At 39.9% G+C, this 15959-nt stretch overlaps 1 protein-coding gene across 3 annotated transcripts in view; it reads right to left on the bottom strand.

Annotated features, from left to right (window-relative positions):
- GRIA3 (glutamate ionotropic receptor AMPA type subunit 3) overlaps positions 1-15959 on the bottom strand; it is a 223961-nt gene that overhangs the window by 11609 nt on the left and 196393 nt on the right. The gene's annotated exons all lie outside the window — the stretch shown is intronic.

The following is a 15959-nucleotide window of genomic DNA, read 5'->3' on the forward strand; positions in this document are numbered from 1 at the left end:
TTGAAAGTGGGATCCGCTTTGTTGATAAACTCTTGCATGTCTATTACCTTCCAAAAATTGCTTGCCTCTGAATAGCTGTCTAGCTTCTTTCATTCTAAATAATTAGAATTTAGGCCTGGTCCCTGCGGGTCTGTGGAGATACATGGGGATCTTGATTTTTCATTTTGTTTTTTTTTAGTAGACATCATCTGTGCAATGAATGCTAAAGGCTGCATTTTGAATACAAGTCCCAGTCTGCTCAAATTAGCATTGGGGTACCCAACATTCCTGGTGCCATAGAAGGCAAATTATGTCTGAGTACCTGTCTGTAACTCCCCCAAAGGCTCCAGGTGTGCCATGCCCACATGGTATGGTCCATGGTAAATTAGGACAAAAGGGCAAATTATATTGTTTGTTTTTAGTTCTTTTTTTAAGACATGCACATTTGTAAAGGCAGCAATGTAGTAAAATATAAGAACAGATGCAAGGTAATCCAGGCAGAAATGTAGGCACTTATGGGACTTGGAGAGTGGAAATTTAGGTTCCTACAGGGCTAAATGGCAGCTGAGCCAGGGTCTGAGGATTTCAGTGGTGCCTAAACATGGGACTTTGCCACTTAAAGTCACCTAAGTGACTCATGCAGGCAGTCTATACCAGAGCTAGGAAATTAACCAAATTCCCCTGAGTCTTAATCCAGGGATTTACCACAACACTACCCTTCTTTTTAAGAGTGTACAGTCAGTTGGCTTACGGACTGAGATTTACTATTGTTAAACTGAAGGATGACTTGTTCTATGCTTTATAGATGACTGTTTTAAAGCATCATTTTTTCGCTTAGTTAGCTGTGATAATTTTATGCTTTCCAATTAAGTTATTGTTACCTTTCTTTCTCAGAACTATATGGAGCTTTCTGTTAATTCTTTTGTACTTTTTTTGGTAGTTTTGGCTATTTTCCCTCTACTGGCTTTAATTTCTGATAGGATCATTTTAACTTTTGCTTATGCTGTTTCCAGGCTAGCTTTCACTCAATTTTGTTCTTATCAAAGCACAATAATTGGAGGCTTCAGAGCTTGTGCTTTGTATCCCAGAGAACATTAGATTTGATACCCTGAGTATCCTTGTTGAATATAGTCCTTTCTGGCATTCTTGATCTTGATGATTACTTCAGAGATGTGCAGCGAAAGTCTTTTTGCTGACCATAATTGTCTTTTATTTTTATTTGAATTTAGTAGTAGGTGTTTCTTAACAAGACTGTGATTAGACAGCACTTATATGTCCCATTGCATAGTTCAAACTAAACTCATTTACGATTTTGTTCCATAAAATAAGATATTAAGCCTGGATTAAGATTTGTATCTAAGGGAATGATATGAATATTCTAATTTTGAGTGATACCATCTCTCTTTGTCAATTAACCCACTGGCTGTTTTAAGTTTAATATGGAAGTGGCTTTGTTACTAAGACTGGTGTCCATCTTTTCTCATATTCATCACTGTATTTAAATCTTCTCCAAAGATTACCCCTAGAAATGAAGGACCATTTTATGAGAGTTTGTATTATGTTAGAAGCCTCCACATTTATAATGGAAATCTCAGCATTCCCATTTTGGCTTCCATTTTCCATTAGAAAACACCCTTCATCATTTTCAGTTCTTTACCCACATGCAGTGCGGCACCACAGTTATTTTTATGAGAGGAAAAACCCTCTGCTTGGCCGTTGTGCTGCGTCAAAGGAGCATGAAAAAAATCTCCTTTTTAGTCTTCAAAAACTGAAGAAAGTTCACTGTACTTAATCAGATTGTTGGCCAAGATTTTCAGTTGATTTTGGGTGCCCAATTTGAGATGCTTGATTTTCAGAAAAAGCTGAGCAGCCATCGTTTGAAAATCAGGACCTGTTAAGGTGTCTCAAGTTAGGGACCCAAAACCACTAGTCACTTTTGAAGACCTTGATCACTAATCCCTCTAATGTTTAAGGTTATAAATCTGTAGGGGGTTTCCATTGTAACATTTGGTAAAGTGGAGCTTGTCTGAAATGTAATACTGATTCTCTGTTTAATATGACTTCCTGTTTTCGTGCAAAGGCTTGTCCTTCATAAGGCACATCTACCCCATATCAAGGCTTCCCTCTGCTTTCTGTTGGAGCTTTCCTATCTCAATGTTATCTGCATATTTTCCATCCAAAATGTTTAACATTTAATGTAAGAAGAAACAACACTGTCAACTCACTCTTATGTCCATCATCACTGTGAAACTTAAAACCTTTTGGAGGGACTCCTTTCTTCAGCAGGCACTCGCTTCTCTCCAGATTAGCTAAATTACAGCTTCCTATTACTCAATTCTCATAGTTTTCTTAGGTAACAGAATCTGTTCCTTTGTGATCATCCTGATGCGACCAGGATGATTCCAGGAGGAAAGGGAAGAAAATTAATTGTCCAAAGAAACTGTTAATTGTGCGTCAGGTTAATCACAAAAAGAAAAGCTTGTCTGGAAACCAGACAATTCCAGTCATGTTAACCCCAAACATTAAAAAAAACATGAGTCAGCCCCTTTCCCCCCAATCATATTATTGGCTTCCAAACCATAAGGGTTTTGATTTTTGTTCTTCGGGAGTCCTTTTCATTTGCCTTCTGCTGTTTGAACGTTTTAGGGTTTATTTTCAAGCTTTCATCTGCAACCACAAAAATAAAGCTGAGATTCTCATGTAGTAACAGGATTCCAGAAACTGGGGCTTTAAGACTCCCAATAAAATCACAAGAACTAGCAATTCCTTTTTTTTTTTTTTTTTTGAGTTAATAGGGATTCAGTGTTGCAAGCAGTGCACTTAACTGACTAAATCCTGACAGCATCTTGGAGAGTCTTAGGTCACTTCCTGGAAGAAGTGCTATTAATATATTTAAAAAAATGTCCAGTTCACAGAGCTCACCAAAGAATTTGCATTTTCCACTAACCACGATGGTTACCGTACTGTTATGTGAAGACCTAGTCTACTCAACTGTTCCTTGTATGTAGATCATGAGGGTCTTCTATCCACATGTATATGCATATAATAATATGCATGGGTAGTTCTTGTAAATCATTGTAAGTATCCTTCTGCCCCTCAGAGGGTGGCTTCGTTATCTGCGTTCCACAAGATTTCAGTTGTTATGGCTCTTTGCTCCTCTGCTGTGAACCAGTTCAATCTCTGGATACAGCTAGAGCTGAAGGGTCAGCGTTGCATGGAATTGTCTTTTATTTGGAGGAGGCTGGTGGTATTTCATTCCTCTTTTTGTGATGCAGACCAGCCAAGTTTGCTGCTAATGCTCCAGAGGAGCGGCCAGCCACCCTGATGTGGGACCTGGTCTTCAGCAGCTACATGTGTTGCTTTTTATTGCTCTGTTTTGGAGCAGCTGTCCCATGTGCTGCTGATCCTTTTGCATGATGAGGTTGGTTGAGGGTTTTTTAAAAACGCTGGGCAGTAATGCATGTTTGTGTGATCACCAGAAACGTTCCCTGGAACCTACAGAGGTGACCATTATGGTAGGCACTTCTGACTAGGCCAAAGGATTAGTTTCAAAAAGAGGATGTCCTAAGCTAGCCAGTGATGAATGCAGAGGGGAGGGGGCTCAGATCCTTAAAGGTACTTAGGTGCTTATCTTCGATTGATCTAGATGCTAGGTTCTTGACTGACAGTTCAGAGGGAGGCGCGTAGTATATTAATAGCACTTCTATTTCTCCACTTAGCATTCTTAGCCCTGAACGCTCTCCTGGAGTTAGGTGCTGAAGGCAATTCAGCCCTTTCTTATGAAAAAACAACAACAGAAGAGCGAGATCCCTGATGCTAGCCAATAACCCAGTGGTTAGGGCACTCACCTGGGATGTGGGAAACCTGTTCTCGGATCCCTCCTCTGGCTGATTTGGAGAAGAGACTTGAACCCAGGTCTTCCCCCTTCCAGGTGAGTGCCCTAGCCACTAGGTTATTGGGTATTCTAGGGTGGAGAATCTCTCTTGGTGGGGGTGTTCCACTTTGTATAAATAATTACATAGTCATTGGGCCTGGAACAGTGAGAGTGGCTCTCTAGCCCAGTGTTTAGGGCACTCACCCGGAAGTCCCTGCTCCAATAATTTATTTATACAAAGTGAACAGCTTCAAGAGGAGAGACGCCCACCCCAGAATACCCAGTAGCCAGGTGGTTCAGGCATTCTCCTGGAAGGTAGGAGAGCTTCTTTTAAGTCTCTGTTCCAAGTCAGGCCTAGTGGGGATTCAAACCTGCATCTCTCACATTACACACCTCTGCCGGCCAGCCTCCCAGATTACCAGCCTGCTTGCCTCTGGCTGTCTTTTGTGAGGGTTAGGTGTGCTCAGTCAGGGCCGGACAGGGAAAAGAGGTGGGGAGACTGTCTTGTTTTGAAAATCCTGTCAGGGCTTAGGTGTGAGCTAAGGCCCCAAGCAGCATCAGCACTTAGGCAGCTTTGCATATGCCAATCTGCAAAAACGGAGGTGCCTATGGGTATTTAGGCACCCACAGGACTAGGCGGCAGCTGAGTGGTGGTTTTGTGAATGTCAGTGGTGACTAAGCCCCTTTGTGAATCTAGCCCTAAGTGACTTAAGAGCGCAAGTCATTTAGGCATGCCATAAAGATTATAGGGTGAGATTTTCAAATTTTGTCAACTGAAAGTAATTGATATTACTGTGGCATTTGTGTTACCATATGTTAATTATAGGGAATACAATAGTAATGTTTGTTGCTTGCATAGCAAATAAAGATTTCACTGGCAACTGTTGTAGCTTTGGGTAATTCATGCCCTGTACCTTACTCTAATGGATGCAATATAAATGTTACCCGAAAATTTTTTCATTGTTCAGGACAGCAAATGTACAATGCAGATAGCATATTGTTACCCTCTAAACTAAATGAAATACTGTAAATTAATTCTGAGCAATCATTCGGAAAAGGGAATTGAGAAGAAATGACTTAACAATTAAGACTCACTTCAGCACTAATTATTTCCATTTCTTGGCATCTAAACAGCGCAAGGATGGTATATAGCTAGATGGACAAATGACTGATGGCAAACCTCTTCAAAACTGGACTAAATGAATGCTGATCTGGTAGCTTTTACTGATTGGGGCTTGCACACTGTGAACCAAAAAATATCTTCTATTCATAATCAATGGACATACTACCATTTGCTGATGCCAGTTTAGAGACGGATGCAGCACTGCACGTTGTCAGAACCGTTCTGACACCACCCACAAGCTCTACAGTCTAAATATCTCTTAAACTTCAAAAAGCTTCAGGCAAGACAAAAATAATAACAGCAACAAATGATGCTTCACACAAATCTCCTGTCCTGGCCTTGAAAACTTCCTTTCTGCAATCATTGATACTGCGAGAGGCAGAGGATAGTAACAGAGAGAGAGAGAGGAATTATAGGAGAGTGTAGATCACTTCTTCAAATGTTGGGATAGGACTGAGTTTTGTAGAAATGCATGGCTCCCTTGTCAGCCCAGATTTGTGGAGGAGTGGCTGTCAAAGTGAACGTGATATGATTGATATGATTTTTTAGGAGCTAGCCCCACCTACCACCTCTCAGTGTGATGAGGATGTTATGCCTCCTACTTATCTTGCTGAATCGGCCAAATGGCAGACTACTTATTGGAAAAGACAGACTGAGGATGGGTGACTTGTGGAAGGAGAAAGATAAATAAAAATGAAAGTGTGTCATGAAGAGAGGCTGAAGAGCAGTGATATGTGGCTTTGAAGAACTGGGGATGGAGAAAATGTGAGGGGACCAGATACAACATCAAATAAAATTCTTATAATTAAAACCCCCAAACATTGGCTCAGTTGTTGAGGGGAGAATGAATGTATCTTTAAAGTGTATCCTGATGCATCGAACAGTGTGGAAAAGTTTTGTATCCCCCCTGTGTTTCAGGGGAAGGATGCTACCATCTCAGTGTCTGAGAACCTGTGTGCTCAATTGCTAAATAGATTGGCCTGAGAAGGTCTGAGAAGAGAACATATCAAGAGCTAAAACGGTATTCCAATCTCATTGATCTGTTGCCTTACAATGCTCATATTATAAATGCAGCCCTCTAGTTGGATCCAGTGTATTGAGAGAGATATTTCTTGTTCTTTTTTAACTGGTCTGCCACAGAACTACAGTACTTGCCCATCTGTGTTCTGGTTGGCATGGCTGGAAATGCCTTTTTCTCAGACATTGAGGAAGGGAGCTGTCTCAGTGATAGATCTTATGAACTGGCTTGCAAATCTATCTCATAAAGCAGATTGAAGCCTGCCCCAAACATAGGTGCCTCTCTCCAACACTAGCATATTTCTTTGCAAACAACTCGGACACACAGGACATAACTCCATCATATACTTATTTCAATAATCTCCATAATGTGAAATGCTAAATATTCACTGGTACATTCCAGCTTTCTTACAGTATAACATTACATGCCAATCAAGTATATGATCAGAGTCCTATGGAAACACACAGTTGCATCACCAGAAATGTGGCATTTTCAAATGAGCTGTTAGCAGTGGCATATATACCTATATGGCTATAAGACAAATCCATGGGCTAGGCAAATATACTGAGCCAGATTCACTGATGGATTCTGGCAGCTTTGCACTTCACTATAATATAAAGTAGCTGTTCGGTTTAATTAGCTGGTTAAACCAGGTTTGAGTGATTTGTGTCATCAGAGCAACATAAAGCAGCTGGAGACTGCTGGTGACTCTGGCCACTGTAGGTTAAACAAAGTTTTCACCAAAAGAAAACCAACAAGATTCATAAAGAAACATCCTCTTTGCCAAAAGTAATCTAAAGGCAGTACAATCAAGGGCCATATACTTCTCTCAATCCTCATGTGCAACTCTCAGTGACATGAAGAGTAGTTAGTTGCATGAGTGGATTAACAGTAGAATATACTGTACCTGCAACATCTTATTCCATTGTATTCTGCAAGTATATTGTAAAATGATTTGAACAGTTCTATTTTATTTAATCCCTATTATATGCAATATGCCTTAAAATCAGGATATTAAAAATGTTTAAAGCACTTTTGCACTTTCACTTTGTCAGACATGGATGTCTCTCTGTGTTCTTTATGACACAAAGCCATGCTTGTTTGCTTTAGTGCCACCAAAACCGGTAACATCAACACAACCCAACCAACAGAAAATTGTGGTATCAAGGAGTTTAGACCTTAAATGAATGCTCAAACTGGGGGTTTTCTGTATCTACCTCTTCTTGCTAAAATAAGTGGGTTGGGATGGGAAGCAAACTAGTGTTTTTCTAACACACCTTTACTCTGTTGCAAAGATCCCCTGGGTCCTAAATATCTTTGGGGGAAGGGCAAAGTCCCCAAACCAATCCACTACTCTATGGACAAGAGATTTAACCTCCCCCTTAAAACAAAGAGCTGCAGTTTGTAAAATTTACATTTCCTGCTCTGTTGTAAAGTTAAAAAGAGAAGTACATGTTAACTGTAACTAGGCCTTCCAAGGTATGTCTACACAGCAAAGAAAAACCCGCAGCTAACCCGTGCCAGGCAACTTGGGCTCGGGGGGGTTCAGGCTGCGGCAGGACTGTTTCATTGCTATGTAGACTTCTGGGCATGGGCTGGAGTCTGGGACCCTCTGGGTAGGAGGGTCTGAGTCCGGAAGTCTACACAGCAATGAAACAGTCCCACCCGCTGAGCCCCATGAGCCCGAGTCGGCTGGCACAGGCTAGCCATGGGTTTTTCTCTATTGTGTAGACATACCCTCAATCTGCACATTGTAATTTGTTTTTCCTGACCCATCAAAACAATGCCTCTAAGAAGACTGGATGTATGGCAGTCAAGGAAATTTAGGAATGTTTGTATTAATCAAGATTGAATGCTCTGTTTAGCTTGACAGGACACCATACCAAGCTAACTGAACTATCATCTTGATGTCTTTTTAGAACACAAAGATAGAATGTTTCTGTAAGAGATACCAAAATCAGCATTATTCTCTGGAGGGCATTACTGGAGGTTAAAGACCAGTCTAAATGAAATAAGGCACTTAAGCCCCTCCCAGCCTGTAGATCCCGGTCTATAGCTATTGAATAGACTCTCTGTCAGATCTTGTAATTGAAATACCTTATGGCTACGTACAAACCTTTAAGGGTGAATGTGTTATCCAACTCTTCTAGCCTTTCCTAGAACAGAACTTTCATATTCTGTTGTAAGATACAGCCCATCATAACGTACCAGTCTATCTAAGTTTGCTGCATAAATACATAATAAGTAAATAGCCAGATATATTAAATGGGTTATACATCATGGCCTACCTGTATTATCACCCAGTAGGTGATATTAAAAACTCAACATGTGCCTCCTTGCAGTGACAGCAGTACCAGAGTATTTCTTGCTCTCTATATAGGAAGGCACTATAGTGACTGTAGGCACCTGCAAAGTGAATGCTGAGTTTCTAATGGGCCCTGTAAAGGATAACAATCATACATGGGTAATATGTGCAGACCATATTCTATCCTTCCTCTGGGCATAGGATGCATATTGATTTGTACAAGCAGAATACAACATGGCGGAAACTGACAAATTCTCAATATATAAGCAAAGACTGTCTTTTTGTTCTATGTTTCTATAGCACAATAGGGGTTCTGGTCCATGGCTGGGGATTCCAGATGCCTCCCCAATACAAAATAATATGGTCACTTGTTATCAGTTAGTCCTTGTTCTCATCAGTTATAAACAAGCATATTGAATTTTCATTTAAAAATCATAAGGAATTCCTTTAAAGAATCGGTGCTCTGTTACAACTTTGTTACTATTTCCAATCTTGGGTCCACTTTTATTTCTAACCTAGTTTAATAATCAATTACATGTCTACAACGTTCAAGATTTCACGTTGAAAAGGCTAGAATGAAGGATCCTCAGTGTTAAATCCTTCAGTAGACGCTGTTTTCAAACAGTATATCCAGAAATTCTCTTTACACCTGTTATTCGGGCCTTGACACTTATTCAGTGAGGAATATTTTCTTATCTGATACACTGCAGCTGCTGATGCTGTTGTGCCTGGCCCCTGGCTGGTCAACTTTTCCGTTAATGATAGATTACTTGTAATTTCTAAATCTTTTATGGAGGTCGCTGTATGTTTTCCCCACATACTGTTTCTTACCTTCTGCATGTTGACGTGATGAAATAAACCATTATTTGTGAATTTGCATATTGGGAATCACTTTTTGCTGTCATTTTTGCCTGTAACAGATGTAGTGAATGCAGAAGGTGGATGCGGATGTTGTTTTGTTCTGTCATATTTGCCTGTAGTGCAGCTGGTGAATATGGAAGCTGGATGCAGATGTTGACAAAGGCTGCATCTCTTTAAATGACAGGAGTGCACTCCTATACTAGGTTTTAATTCTGCTCTGACAATGAGTGTCTGTAAATTAGTAGCTTTGCAGTAGGCAGTCATTGGCAGTTTTGGTATGGCCTTTTGTAGTGTATCCAAACTTGCAATCATGGGTAAGTTTCCTTGATTATTTTTGTGTAGTTAAAAGCTGCAGGCTTGGGCTTCACAACAAAAGGAATCCTGTCACAAATTTCATTAATATTTTTTTCTGTAATTAGTGTTCTCCTTGGTAGTACAAAAGATTTTTTTGTTTTGTTGTCATGAGGCATGTAAGAGCATCTCTGTTATGTTGTCAGTAGGTTTCCTCACTGCTGCAGCTGGATTTAATTTTTAAAATCAGGCTGTAAATAATGCTTTCTGTAATGTGGATTTGGTCTAATACATCTTTGTGTATAAATTCTATACACACACACACACACACGACAGTATAATATGGTAATACATCTGGCTCTATATCTATCTATCTATCTATCTATCTATCTATCTATCTATCTATCTATCTATCTATCTATCTATCTATCTATCTATATTTTTTTCTACTTCCTTCTACTTCCTTGTGTTAATCCCATCAAATAGGGTCCACTGTAGGAATCTTCTTCTTCCAGAGTGCTCTGTTCAATGCCATATCTTCTATCGCACCTCATGCTAACATGTCTTCCTTTGTGACATCCCACTACTTCTTGGGTTGGCCTCTCTGTCCTTTTCCTTTAATCTTGATCTGTTGGACTCTTTTACTCACATAATTGTCAGGACTGCACTTTACATGGCCAGACCATCTGAGTCTGCACTTATGGGTATTATTTCGATCATGTCTCTAACATATACATTCCTCAGACAGTCTTTCCTGATTACCACTCATCTCTCTCAACATTTTCATTTTGGTGGAATGGATCATTTCCTCATGTTTCTTCTTTGGTGCCCAACATTTAGAACCATATATTAAACCTGGACAGACCACTTTATAGACTTTCCCTTTTAATTTTACTGGTATCTTCCTGTCACACACTACACCACTTATCTCTCTCCACTTGAACCAGGTGTTTATCATCCTCTAATTCATCCTCCATTTCCCAGATTCTGGAATGCAGATACTTGAAACTTTGCATTTTCACTACTGCCTGCCCATCTAGTTTCAAGGATAATTCCTCTGCTTATTTTGAGCCCATGCCTCATAGATATTAAGGTCAGAAGGGACCATCCTCTCCAAAGCATCTCTCCATTTATCAAAATCCTCTTTTACACTATCTTCTCACTGCATAGAATGATATTACCTGCAAACAGCATGTACCAAGGTGCCTCCTTCTGTATGTTCCCTGTGAGGGTCTTCAAGACAAGGATAAACAAGAAAGGGCTCAGTGCTGATCCCTGATGTACTCCCACCTTTACTTGTTTCACTACTAAAAGGGCGGACTATTGACATTGCCCCTATATACATGACTATATACAGGGGAGGAGGAGGGATAGCTCAGTGGTTTGAGCATTGGCCTGCTAAACCCAGGGTTGTGAGTTCAATCCTTGAGGGGGCCATTTAGGGATCTGGGTCAAAAAAAATTGGGGATTGTGCCTGCTTTGAGCAGGGAGTTGGACTAGATGATCTCCTGAGGTCCCTTCCAACTCTGATAGTCTATGAGACTTGAACATTCTAGTCCCATTTTCTCACTCATACACCACCAGATGACTTTTCTTGGAACTCCGCCTTTTCCAGATCCATGAACATCAAGTGAATATTTTTCCTTTTCTCTCTAGTTTTTCACTAGCTGTCTCAATGCAGAAACAGCATCTATTGTCAACCTTCCTGGCATGAAGCCATATTGAATTGCACTAATATCTGCTTCACTTCTTCGTCTCTTATCGATGACTCTCTTCCACAGTTTCTTTTGTATGACTTATCAGCTTTATACCTCTATAATTTGTGCAGTTGTCAGCATCACCTTTCACCTTGTATATTGGCACCAAGATACTTTTCCTTTCTGTGTTTTAGATCTTTTCCCATCTCATGATTGAATTGAACAGGGATGTCAACAGATGGGTACCTTCTTTACAAATGTTTTCCATGCCTCAACAGGGATTTTGTCTGGATGTAGGGCCTTGTTAGTTATTTCTTTGATAGTATTTGCCATGTCATCTGGTGTGATAGGCTCGACTACACTAAAGTTCATCATTTTGAAGTAACTTTGCTGTCTTGGATTTTCTTCATTTAAAAGCTGTTCAAAATACCTTTTTCCATTGATTCTTTATGCTACCGTATTAATTTAATATTGGGCGAACCTCACTTCCTTTTTATTTTTGCTGCTTCTGTTCCTTGCCAATCTATACACTTTCCCCTTTCTCCTTCATTTGTTCTAAGCCGTTGCTTTTGCTTTTGTAGCTACATTCCTGGTCAATTTCTTTATAGCCATGTATTCTTCCAGGTCTCATTTGCTCCTACTTCTTTGTCAGAGTTTAAACATTTTTCTTTTATCATGCCTTGTACTTCTTCACTCCAAGTTTCTTGTTTAATACCCACAACTTGTTTTGAACTGTCCAATATATTTGTTGCCATAAACCCCCCACATTTATCCACTCCTTCTGCGTGTGGTGTCTAAGGAGTCACTTATGGAGAAGATGAAGTAAAATCCTCTTTAGCCTTACCTTCTAATTTTTGTCATCTTATCTTTGGTTTTACCTTCTTTGATTTTTCTTTGTACTTTTGTTCTAAGAGAAATATTTAGGTGGTCTATATTGACTCATAAGACTCTCTCCTGCCCTTGCAGTCTTTTATATCTTTTATTTTCTGCTGAGAAACAAGCAAGTAATCAATTTGGCTTCTAGTCCTTCCATTCTTGTAAGTAATAAGATGTTCATCTCTTTGTGTAAAGAATGGGTTGGATACTACTAGGTCATGAGCTTGTGCCATCTGGAATATGTTTTCTTTTGTCATATAATTTTCAATAGCCCAGCCATATTCCTCCTTCCCATCCCAACAAGGTTTGCCCCAGCTTGGTGTGTGTGTGTGTGTGTGTATCAGGTTGTATGTGTATATATCATATGTATTATATAAACAGATGTTAATTACTGTTAATTACCTACTCCTACACAGACACGCACACATACTTTTCCATAGAGCCAGATGTGTGACCATCTGATGCTGCAGGCTCCTCTTTCTCTTCTCTTATGGAAGTTTGCAGTCTGTGACTGATGCCAGCATCAGGCTCTATGAAAGTTTATTTATGTTTCATTAATGTAGCTCAAACACATTAAACTACACTAGCAGGATCATAATTTAATATAAGTGCAAAGTGCTAATGCAATAATGCATGCATATTGGATTAGGAAATGAAAGCCGTTACAAGTCATTTTAGTTCATTTGTAACAATGCCGGAGACTGAAATACTGATATGGCATGAACAACTGAAAGAGAGATTTGGGGGTTTAGTGAAATTTCGCAAATCTCACCCCAGGAATGCTGTGGGGAAGCAGTACAAAGAAGGCTGGAAGCTTGATACTACAATCCTTTCCTAAGATACCTTACACAGCAACATGGTTGCTTTCTATGGGGATTTCCACACCACCTTTCCTTGACCTTTTCTAAACTACATTGATGTAGCTATGAATGGACATGTGCAAGAGCCTTCACTTACCTTGTACGTTGGCCAGCATCCTCATTCTCTCTCTCTCTCTCGCTCGCTTTTATATACATCTTCCTTTCCACCTTCAGATTTTTTTCCCTTGTAAAGGCTTCACTGGAGACTCCTATTTTCTGGATCATCTACAGGCTTCAGTTTGTTGCTGCCTCCTTTGAGGGCTTGCTCAGGTCATTCTGGGATACTTGGTTGGCTATATAAAGCCAAAGCTTCCCACAAACTTTATTACAGCAGTAGATGGGGACAGAGTTACATCACCGAGAACCTACCTGAATGAATGTAGGCATCTGCCTGCAATATGAACTTCTATTGCTGAAACCTTAGGGTTGCTTTGAAGCACAAAAAAAGAGAGGTTTCTTTAAAACATGTATTTTTTTCTGAGTTTTTTCCTCTTTCCTTTTAAATGAAACTAGCCGTGTTAGATAAAAATATCCAAGCTTTATGTCTCCCATCCTTCACCACCAAAAAAACCCAAAAAGGAATTCTGTACAACTAAGGACATAGATTCAGTTGCTTGGATTTCATTGTCATTTAATGAAATTCCTTTGGAAACTGTGAATTCTAGTAGTCTTCCTCCAGTCTTATTTCTCCTTCCCATCCCATCCCATCCCATCCCATCCCATCCCATCCCAAGGAGGTTTGTCTCAGCGTGGCCCTTAGTGACAGATATTGCTGGGTGAATGATTCAGAGTGAATCACTTATTCAAAAAATTTAGTCCTTTTTATTTTTCTATGCCAATAATTATCCCTGGATGGGCTTTTATTTTTGCTAATATTTTGTTATTAAAAACTGTTAGACAAAACCTTCATGACCAGAATTTTCTGAGGGGCTCATGACCCACAACTGAGATCAGATTTTCCAAAGTGCTCAGCACTCTGCTACACCCATTGTTCTCTGTGGATGCTCATGGGTGCTGTGTTGTTTTGGAAATCTGGCCCCAATTTTGGCTGCTGAGTCATTCTGAAAGTCTGACCCTGTGTGACCAGATATAGGTTGTTTGTGAAATATTTGCTATTTATTAGTTGTGTTGTGTGATTAATCACTGAAGGTCACAAGGCATTTTTTCATGTTCCCTGGTTGGATGATTGAAACTCTTATAGCCTGGGGTAAGGAAATCCAAAGAGATTCCTAGGTGGCTATGTGAACCTTTCTGGAATAAACTTTTGTGTAAATACATTTACGCAAATATTCACCAGATGTTCACTTTCTTCAAACATTTTTGAGGAAAAATAAACTCTTACAAATATGCATGAAAGGTAAATACAAAGATCCACAAACTATTGTCAGAGTGAATTGGTGAACAGATGTTCATAAACTTTTTTCAGCTTTCTCTTAGCCCCAGTGACAAGACATTGGGCCCTGCTTATTGACAATATTCTGCCACATTTACCATTGAGGAGAGAGGTTTACAGACAGTAATCTACTACTCAGTAAGGGGGGCAGACTTGAGCACTTGGGTACGTCTACACAGCAATTAAATACATGCGACTGGCTTGGCTCGGCTGACTTGGGCTTACAGGGCTCGGGCTGTGGGGCTATAGAACTGCTGCGTAGACATTCAGGCTTGGGCTGGAGCCTGAGTTCTGAGACCCCATGAGTGGGAGGATCCCAGAGCCCAGGCTCCAGCCGAAACATCTACAGTGTGATTTATAGCCCTGCAGCCCAAGCCCAAGTCAGCTGACTCAGGACAGCCATGGCTGTGCTGCCGGTCTTTTATTCCAGTGTAGGTGTACTTTTTCCGAAGGGAGTGTCTTTTTACCCCATCTACTTCCTAAGTCCAATAGCTGTTTTCCAATCTGGGTAACACATTTTTTAGAAACTCTCTCACTGATTTCCTAAATTATGATCCTTATATAATAGAACCTCGCCAGAGTGCATTTTATAAATCTCACACAAACTAAAGCAGGCTCTCCGTCCTCTGTGATAATATCAGTGGAGGAGCGCTGTAATGAAGTCTCATATTACAAAATACTTCATTATTGTTACAAAATATGCTACAACATTATTTAATAGTATGCTGTGAAAAGTATTTTGTCAAATAAATGAACAAAATCAATTTTTGAAGCCTTCCTTTTAAAATGTTGTTCAGCTTACTAATTTACAAAAAGCAATATTTTTCAATTGCTCTCCTAGTCATGAGTGTGAATTAGCACAGTGCTATTATGATTGGCTCAGTTCTGCCATTTTACTTTCTTTCCAACTCATAGCCCATGCTTATAGCATCCACTGGATGAGCAAATCACTGCATGTTGATGAACACTATTTTCATACAAATTGAATGAATGAGTTGTGTTGCATGTTGTGATAAATAAAGGGAGGGATAGCTCCCTTTGATGGACACCCAGCCAGTTAGCTGTAAAATCCCTCTTGGTAGCTGTTCTTTACCAGCTTTATCTGTAAAGGGTTAAGCAAAAGCCTAAATTCCAAATGCATTTTCTTTCTTTTTGTTTTTAATAAAATTTACCTTTCTTAAGAACAGAATTGGATTTTTGGTGTCCTAAGAGGTTTGTGCATGTTTGATTAGCTGGTAGCCGCAGCTAATTTCCTTTGTTTTCTTTCTTAGCTCTTCCCTGGATGGGGGACGAAAGGGCTTGAGGGTATCCCACAGGGAGGAATTCCCAAGTGCTCCTTCCTGGGTTCAAAGGTTTTTTTTGCCTTTCGGTGGTGGCAGCGTTTACCAAGCCAAGGTCAGAGAAAAGCTGTAACTTTGGGAGTGTAATACAAGCCTGGAGTGGCCAGTATTAATTTTTAAAATCCTTGCGGGCCCCACTTCTGCCATTGGAGTGACAGAGTTGGGATTCAGCCTTGACAGGAATATATTTGGAATTTAGGCTTTTGCTAGATTTTAAAAGAGCAATTTCAAAAATCAAGCACCCTAAAATAGCTTTCTTGGGGGTTCAGCTTAAAGGTTACAAGCAAACAAAGGCATCTGGGGTTAGCACAGAGGAGTTCACAAGCCAATAAGAAATAAAAG

Source organism: Lepidochelys kempii, chromosome 9 (assembly GCF_965140285.1).
Source record: "Lepidochelys kempii isolate rLepKem1 chromosome 9, rLepKem1.hap1, whole genome shotgun sequence".
Taxonomy (NCBI): Eukaryota; Metazoa; Chordata; order Testudines; family Cheloniidae; genus Lepidochelys; species Lepidochelys kempii.